Source organism: Suricata suricatta, chromosome 1, assembly GCF_006229205.1.
Source record: "Suricata suricatta isolate VVHF042 chromosome 1, meerkat_22Aug2017_6uvM2_HiC, whole genome shotgun sequence".
Taxonomy (NCBI): domain Eukaryota; kingdom Metazoa; phylum Chordata; class Mammalia; order Carnivora; family Herpestidae; genus Suricata; species Suricata suricatta.
The window spans coordinates 76,156,519-76,165,222 of NC_043700.1; the positions used below are offsets into that span (position 1 = coordinate 76,156,519).

Sequence of the window (8,704 nt, forward strand, 5' to 3'; positions counted from 1 at the left end):
TCTTTTCACTCATAGGTCTAAAAGGAGAAACCTAACAGGACCATGGGAAGGGGAAGGGGGTGGAGAATTAGGGAGAGGGAGGGAGGCAAATCTTGAGAGACTCTTGAATACTGAAAATAAATTGAGGGCTGAAGAGGGAGGGGGAAAGGGAAAGGGAGGTGATGGTCATGGAGGGGGGCACTTGGGAAGATTACTGGGTGTTATACGAAACCAACTTGACAATAATCTATAAATAAAAATATTACAAAAAATTTATTTATTGGAATTTAAAATTGGATAATGTTTATAAAGCACTTAGCACAATTCTTAGTGCATAATCTATATTAATAAGTGTTGGCTATTGTCATGATGGTAAAATTTGGTATCACTGAAGCATGATTTAAAGCAAGAAATACTAGTAGCTCTTATGTATGAGATTCAGGAACCTTGACTGACCATTAGGTAATGTGGAACCATCCTCTTGACATTTTAAGAGTTGTGCTTCTCGTACATAGTGTTTGTTGTGCTGCTGCTGATCCTTAATAGACCGCCACATGTCCCAGGGAAAAGAAAACCATAACATACCAAGCTGCAGCTGTGTGCCCACGGTGGTGGCCTGCAGGCCAGATTGAACATGACAGATCACTGCTCAGCTATGAAAGCTTGTGTCATCAAATCAGAAATTTTGACTTATTTTCCTTTTGCCACCTCTTTGGTCCAGTATATACTCTACAGATAAGCATTTTTAAGAGGCCCCTTTGGAAAAGTATTGATTGCATGTTAAATCTGTAAATGCAGAAAACATTTACATGAAAGGTTATTGAAAAATGCTGAAAATTCCCACATGCATGTCACTTTAGGCTTTAATTGAATTTCAGACTATCCCTATCACTTTTAATCTAGACAGAAAAAAAACCCAAGAGTTAATAGTTTTAATACAAGTTGGTGAGTTTACATAGTCTGAAAAGAGGATTTACTTTTTAAGTTAAAAAGTAAAAAAGAAAAATCATGAGTTTGAACACTTTTTCAGATTTTAACATCTATCAGTGTATTCTAATTAGCAATGTACATGTTATTTCCCTTTTCTGCTCTTGTGTTGATCTTTTTTTCTCATACGGCTCTGGATATTAGGACCCTAAACGCCACACACTCTGCCTACAATTCAGCATCCTGCCTGGCCCTTCCCTTTGCTTCCAACATCTTTGGCAAAGAGAATCATCTTCAGATTAGAAATGCCAAAGTAAACATAGGCCAAAGGAAAGGAGGCCCAAGATAAGCAGACCCTATCTTCTGACCCAGACAAATGACTTCACAGGGCCCTGAGAAAACTAACATTGGAGATTGCTGAATCCCTCTCTTTGACAAATCATAAAGAAAAGGGGTAGAATCAGCAGCTGGGCATGTGCAAATGTCACTGCAAATATCAAAAAGGAGAAGAAAGTAGATTTTACACACTATTAACTGGTAATTTTGTTTTCAGTCTAGAGAAAAGTTCAAGAATGAGCAATTAAGTAGTATGGTATAAGCCGTTCCAGAGAAACATGCTGTGATGTTCAGAGCCAGCTTGGGTTCACCAAACACCAAGTTATTAAAAGTAAATGCTTGTTATACCTAATTACTTCTTTTTTAACTATAACTGCTAATCCAAGACAGTTTAAATTTTTTTATGTTTTTTATTTATTTTTGAGAAACAGAGAGAGGCAGCGCAAGCAGGGGAGGGTCAGAGAGAGAGGGAGACACAGAATGTGAAGCAGGCTCCAGGCTCTGAGCTAGCTGTCAGCACAGAGCAGGACATGGGACTCGAACCCATGAACCTTGAGATCATGACTGAGCCAGAGCCGCACGCTTAACTGACTGAGCCACCCAGGCGCCCTCCAAAACAGTTGAGAGCAGGGGTCTGAACTACAGCCCGTGGCCAAATCTGACCATGCCCATTTGTTTACTTGTTACCTTTGGTTGCTTTCAAGCCATAGTTGTACAGTGAGGTAAGTGTAACAGGGTCTGTATGGCCAGCAAAACCTGAAATAATTGTTATCTGACCCTGTACTGAAGTTTGCCTACCCCTGCTATAGAATCTAAATCAGTTCTTTTTGAGTTTTAGTATTCTACAGATATCCTGGAAATTTTGTTAAAAATACAGATGATGACACAGTAGATCTGGGATGGGCTCTGACATTGAGCAATTCCTGACGAGCTTTTACTTGAGGCCAGCGCTGCTGGTCCATAGATCACAGTTCAGTCTAGCGAGGATCTAGATTTCAAATGGTTATCTAATTATCATTCTGCTGTACACATGATGATATTTGAAGGGAGCAATAATGAGCTCAACTGTTGAGATGACCAGTATGAACTGGGTTGGCCTGCTGGACATTTCCTCTGTTGGAAGGCTGTTCTCCACATGTCTCACATTTCTGTTCATGTTGTGATTGGAGGCACTGATGGCCCTTTGTTGTCAACTATCTTTTCAGGGATGTTTCTAGAGTGAATGGCCTTGAAAGATAGAAATAGTATCTCCCTCTGGAGAAAGTGCCAGGGTTGCTCACCGCCTCGGAAAGATAAAGATAGTATTTCCCTCTAGAGCAAAAGGTAGACGTGTTTTCTGTCCATTATAAAAGATTTGGATTCCCTAAACTCAGTATTCCTTTCTGTGATGCAACCCACCATAGGTGCAGGCATCCACCTGAGCCCATTTGCACAGCCCCATTTAAGTTGGGGGTGAGGGGAACTATTCTTAGGCTACCTGCTACCTTGTGAGTGATGCAGTCCTGTGGCTCTCACCCAGGAGTCGTGTGTTCCTCCAGCATCCACGAAGCTATGGCTGGCTAACTTGTTAACTTCACAGGACGGTGAAATCCCAGGCCCTTTGCCACTTTAGATACCCACTCCCATCAGTCATAGCACTGGTTTCCAGTCACTGACTTCCCCCTGCCTGAACCTATCTCCCCGTTGGCTTGGTAAAACCCTTGCCTCCTACTTAATAGAGAAAATAGAAGCCCTTAAATAGAAGTTCCTTCAGCTCTCTAACATCAAACACATACAGGTTTGTCTTCATCTGTACCTAATCTATCCTTCTCTCCCATTTTACAACAAAGAGGTGTCAGCCCACCTCCATCTGGAAGTTATATCCTGCAGCTGTGCCCTGGGACTCTTTCCCTACTGCCTCCTTCAGGTAATAGGTACAATCCCTTCTCTTTGCTAAATCTCCACTCTCCTGCCCACATGGGCTCTTTTTCACGAATTTTGGAAATCCTCAATCTTCTCCTTTCTAAAATAAAGCAAACAAACCACAGAACAAACACCAACAAATTTCCTTTCCCTCGTATTCACTTCCCTCAAGTTATGGCTCTCTTTCCCCCTTTTCACAGACAGATTTCTTGAAAGAGTATCCCAACTGTCTCTCTGTCCTCCTCCTCCTTCTTAGTTCTCAGTCTATTCCAGCTTAACGTCCACGCTAATCATCCCATTCTAACTGTTTTCTGCTAGGCCTCTTCCTGTCCATATGTATTCTATATTCCTCAACTTCTTATCTTCTCTGTAATAGTAAGTCACCAACTCTATGGTGAGGAATCACTCATCTGTAGCCACTGTCCACACCCGTCTAAGCTTCTGTCCCATGTATCCAACTACTTAAAGTGTCTCTAATCAAAGCCCTTGTAGACACCTCAAATTCATCACGTTCCCCAAGAAAAATTAATCTATATATTCCAGTTCTACTGTGGTTCAGTAATTGGTTTCACAGCCTCCCTATCTGGCCAAAAAAATCACTTCATTTAAAAGACTAAGAGGCCCTCCCTCCTTCCTTTTTATCAATACTTAGTTAATCTGCCAGTCTGCATTTCAACTGCTACTTGAGTGTGTTGTATCTCTGTCATGATCACTGAGCTTCCAACACCTAAATCCACTCCTGCCTGGGTTACTGAACAGCCTCCTCATTAGTGTCCCCTCTTTTAATTTTTCATCCTTTTAAATTCTTCTCTAAACTACACCCAGAATGATTTCTACCTAAACACAAATACCATGAAGCCCTTGGCCCCAGGCCTTTCTCCTGTATCCACCTCCATAATTCTTTCAGTGGCTTCCCCTTGGTTGGAAATAAAGCCAAACTCCTTACCATGGATTATTAGGCCTTTCTGCTTCACCTGGCTTCTAGTTTTGTCTCTCACATGGCACTCCTCACACTCTGCCCTTTATTTTCAGTTTCTTAATGTTCTTCTTGCCTCCAAAGCCTTTGTGCAGCCCCTTCTCCCTCCCTGTGTTTTCTCTCTGTGCTCCTTCTCCTGGGCTGTGCCTTCTTGACATGACTCACTCGTATTCTGCTTTCGGTTCTCATCTGAACTGCTCTCAGCTCCCCGCTAAGCATTCTCACTGTATGCTGAGACTGTAATTGTAAACACTCACCTTTTTATCATGATCGCTTTTCTGTCTTCTGTAAAGCACCGAGGGCATCAGTTGGGCATGTTTCATTCACCACTATTCCTCATCTCACGGGGCCTGATGCCATAGTCACTAAGTAAGTAGGCATTTGCTGAGTTTATCAGTGACAGATCAAAATCTCAGACAATAACAGGCCAAATCTAACAAGATAATACCTAATATATATAAGACCCTTAATTTTGGTCTGAAGAAACATCACAGTCTTTTGGGAATAAGACAATAGAGGTGTCTCTCAACAGAGGAGTAGAAGGTACAGAAGGATGGGAGAGCCACTTTCTATAATGAGAACTCCTTATGGGAAAGGACCATGGCAGAAAACCAGAAATTATTCTAAGTGCATTAGTATCATGAACAATACTTACCAGTGGTTGTAGGAGAAGAAAAATAGGAAAGAAAAAACAAAGGTCTTCCAAGATAGCCTTCAAGGACAAGCAAAGACTTTACAGAAACTATTTTCTAGAGCTTGATGTAAAAGTCCACTTCAGAATGACTGAAGTTTTATGTGTTTAGGAGACTTTGGACTCCTTTTCTCCTCAGTTCCTGTTGCCTTTTTCTTTCTTTCTTTCTTTCTTTTTAATTTTTAATGTTTTTATTTATTTTTGAGAGAGAGAGAAAGAGAGAGAAGACAGAGACAGAGACAGAGAGACAGACACAGCGTGAGCAGGGGAGGGTAAGAGGTACCAGGCTCTGAGCTAGCTGTCAGCACAGAGCCTGACGTGTGGCTGGAACCCATGAACATGAGATCATGACCTGAGCCAAAGTCGGACGCTTAACCGACTGAGCCATCCAGGCACCCCACAATGTCTTTTTCTTTAGTTTATGAAGTGTACTCAACTATTTACTCGGACATTCATGCTTACCAGGTTATATTTTCTGGAGACAATATATCTTGACCATTTTGTTTAAATTTCTATGTCTCTAAAATTCCTACCACCACTTCATAATATATTGCTTAGGATGTATTGGCCAATCTAACTCATTACATATTGGCTCAACATAATTCCATTTTTAAAGAAAGTTTATTTACTAATTTTGAGAAAGAGAGAAAGCATGAGCAGGGGAAGGGCAGAGAGAGAGCAGAGAGCAAGAATCCCAAGCCGACTCTGCACCACCAGTGTGGAGCCTGACGTGGATCTCAAACCCATGAACCATGGGATCATGACCTGAACTGAGTTGGACATTTCACTGACTGAGCCACCCAGGTGCTCCCACATAGGTTCGTTCTTGAAGAATAGGTTCTCTTTAACTTTTGAAGTTATCAGTGTGTACTGACCACAGGACAAAATGTGAAGACAACCTTGGAGTTTTAGTTGACATTAAATCTTTAAAACAATAGTGATCTTTGCATTAAATAAATTAAAGGGTCAGAGTAAAGAAGCTGTCAAAGTAGAATTTTCAAAATTTGAAAACGTATAGAATGAACACATGTCAAACACTTATTAACTGAATAATAATGGAGCCAGCAGGATGGTAAAGTTGATTTCTAAAAGATTATAGAAGTGGGAATTATATAATCCATCAGAAAAGAATACCGAAATAAGTTTGGTACATGAAGGACAAAACTGGCTAGTACCTATAGGGTAATAAAACCATAACCTTTGTGGTTGTTTTTTCCTACTAGATGGAAATTCTTTCTTTCTTTCTTTCTTTCTTTCTTTCTTTCTTTCTTTCTTTCTTTCTTTCTTTTCTTGATTTTTAAATGTTTATTCTTCAAAGAGAGAGAGACAGAGTGTGAGTGGGTGCGAGGAAGAGAGAGGGAGACACAGAATCTGAAACACGTTCTAGGTTATGAGCTGTCAGCACAGAGCCCAACGTGGGGCTGGAACTCATGGACCTCAAGATCCATGACTTGAGCCAAAGTCAGACACAACCAACTGAGCCACCCAGGCACCCTAGATGGAAATTATTTCTAAATCCACTAACGACACTTTATAAGTTAGCATGTAACTTCTGAGCCCTAGTCAGCAGTAAATAGAAATCAAGCAAAGGCATATGTCTCTAGGTAACTGAAAAATCTTTGGATTGGCCTGTTAGTGCTCCAGGATGACACTTCCAAGGTTTGGTCAATTTTCATTAAGTGATTGCTGTGGACTCATATATTTAACTGAGTGAGATTATATCTAAAAGAAGCCTCAGCCACCCAGGCACCCCACGTTACTGCCTTTTAATTAAAAAATAAAAAGCATTTTTTCCAAGACTTAACATTCAATATCCTGGAGACAGAACCTAACATTTGTTTTTGTTTCCGTGCAATCACAATAGTTGTTGCAGTAAAACCTTTTGATAATGTTTTCTATGTTTAAAAAATGATAATTAAGTTTTGCCTTTTTAGCTGGTACTACTGCTGAGAGAGGTGCATTTACAGTTTTGTTGTTGTTTTTGTTGTTTGGGGGTTTTTTTGGCTTGTAATTTCATATGACTAAATCTTAGTGTCTGAGATTTGACACTTTTTTTTTTCCTTTCCACTAAAGCCATTGAAATATATTCACCCAGTGAGTCACATCAGAGGTGTAAATGGATGTTCTGAAGGCTTTTTTAAAGAGACAATCAAAGCCAGTCACTTTGTGACTTAACTTCTTCAGGTGTTGCAATCAGAAAACTTAACACGCCCTCCCAATTGCAAGGATGCTAAAACTATGCCTTGACCTTGAATCTGCAAGCAGAGGGGGTCACATCTTTTGCTAGAAGTCCTCTTCCTGCCACCTCTTTGGTTTTATCCATTTGCATAGGATTTACTTGGAGAAGAAAAAAAGACCATCAAATTGAGCCTTCTACATACCCAAGAGAAAATAACATGTTTATTTGACTTTCCAGTTTCCAATGATTGTTGCTGTTACAGTTTACATTTTCAGTTCACCCTTTTTACCACTGATATTTGTACAAAACCTGACTTTGAAAAAATGTATCAACCATGTCATGCAAAGGCATATTTCTCAATTTGTTTCATGTCATCAAAAAGACACACTGAGTTTGAAACTCCTCTCAGGTTTACTCTCAAAATATAACCCTGAAGAAATAGAGTAAAACTGCAAAGGTTTTATTTACACCATTCAGGCTCACAGGCTGTGGAGTCAGGGAGATGGAGACTGAATTCTTGGCACTGTCTCTTCATACTTCACTCAGTATCTGAGACTCAATTTCCTCCCATAGTAGATGAGGATAATAATAGTGCCTACCTTCCAGACTTGTTGTGAGGGTTCTATAGGATAACACTCATGAAGTCCGTAGCAGATCACTGATGTAAGATTAATGCTCCATAAACGTTGGATGCTAATATTTTGATAATTATTATAGTGACTTCACTAAAATTTATAGTGCACTTACCAGGATTAGTGGTATTGTGACTGACTCGTTTCATAATGCAATTGATAAACAGATTTTAGCACTATCTAATGATTCAGTCTTAGTTAATGAAATTGAACAACACTTTTGAGAAAGTAATGAGGAATCTTTAATCCAGAATTAGAAAATACATCCTATTTACTAGGAAATTTCTAATATTTTAGGAACAAACATCATAAGCCTTTGGAAGAATTGCAAAGAAACTATTGTGTGTTGGTAACTATACAGCTGGAATATTCAGGCAGGAAACTCTGCAGGTAATAGTACACTGCCTTCCATACTAAAATCATCTTTAAGAATTGCTTATCACCTTGAGACCAAGATCATACTGTGGCTAATCACACCATATCTATCCTAAGCAGAACTCTGTGGAAAACTGCACTGCTGAAAAGCAGGTATACTGCTGGAACCAGCGATATAGTTCTGGATTTGGGATTGGGCAAAACAGGCTTTGCCTTTGCTGTTTACTTGCAGTGTGATTTGGGGCTGTTTGTTTGACTTTTCTGAACCCCAGGTCCTCAGCTATGAAATGGGACTATTATTTAACCTACCTTCTTCAATACGGGAGGGTCAGATTTTAAAACATGCTGCATGAGGGGTACCTGGGTGGCCTAGTCGGTTAAGCGTCTGACTTCGGCTCAGACTGTGATCTCACGATTTGTGAGTTTGAACCCCATGTGGGGCTCTGTGCTAACAGCTCAGAGCCTGGAGCCTGCTTCGGATTCTGTATCTCTCTCTCTCTCTCTCTACCCCTCCCCTTTTCATGCTCTGTCTCTCACTCTCAAAAATGAAATAAACACTAAAAATTTTTTAATAGAAAATAAAATAAAATGTGCTGCATGAAAGTGCTGAAAGCAAAATACTATTAATAGTCCTGTATTATTACTCCTACTGTACTATTCCACTGTGGCAAAGGAAAGTAAGTGGTCACTAGGAAGAAGGTGGGTCC

The 8,704-nt window shown here is 40.1% G+C and overlaps 1 protein-coding gene across 1 annotated transcript in view; it reads left to right on the top strand.

The window, feature by feature from the left end:
- Positions 1 to 8,704, top strand: part of SLC10A7 (solute carrier family 10 member 7) — a 248,647-nt gene that overhangs the window by 168,346 nt on the left and 71,597 nt on the right. The window lies entirely within an intron of this gene.